Source organism: Berghia stephanieae, chromosome 12 (genome assembly GCF_034508935.2).
Source record: "Berghia stephanieae isolate SIO BIC M18660-M18661 chromosome 12, UCSD_Bste_1.3, whole genome shotgun sequence".
Lineage (NCBI taxonomy): Eukaryota > Metazoa > Mollusca > Gastropoda > Nudibranchia > Aeolidiidae > Berghia > Berghia stephanieae.
In genome coordinates, this window is record NC_088371.1 from 13276139 (window position 1) to 13276615 (window position 477).

At 29.1% G+C, this 477-nt stretch overlaps 1 protein-coding gene across 1 annotated transcript in view; it reads left to right on the forward strand.

The window, feature by feature from the left end:
• The first annotated feature begins 458 nt into the window (after positions 1-458).
• Positions 459-477, forward strand: part of LOC144957833 (uncharacterized) — a 4817-nt gene continuing 4798 nt past the window's right edge. The window contains exon 1 of the mRNA XM_078889292.1: positions 459-477. This exon is cut by the window's right edge and continues 112 nt beyond it. The gene's annotated coding sequence lies outside the window, so the exon portion shown is untranslated.

A 477-nucleotide genomic window follows, 5' to 3' on the forward strand; every position in this document is an offset into this window, starting at 1 on the left:
CACGGTAAAGAAACCGGGTTAAAACTCCTGCTCAATGGGCCTCATGGTTCTGAAGGGCTATTACTTTAATTGCCACAAAATAACAAAAAAATACATTTTTTAATTACAGACTCTCCCATGAATACACTTCAAATTTTGTTGAAAGCTTTTACACATTGAAAAAAGCTCTTTGTCTCCAATTATTGAGCAATAAAAAAATCACACAATGAATAACGAACATGTAAAATAAAAATAAAAAGTTTAAAAGAACTGAATTGAATTAATTGATGTTCAAAATCAAACAAAACAAAATAAAAATAGGAACAAAAAAAGGACAAATGTCATGAAATGGATATATCAAAAATAATTAAAGGATCTAATGAGGATTTAACGAAGGTCACGTGAAATTATACTGGTGGTGATGACAGCATCATAGCCCTTATTAATATTTTAATCTCCACCATCGGGAATAGTAATTAAAGTAATCATTTCTGTTAT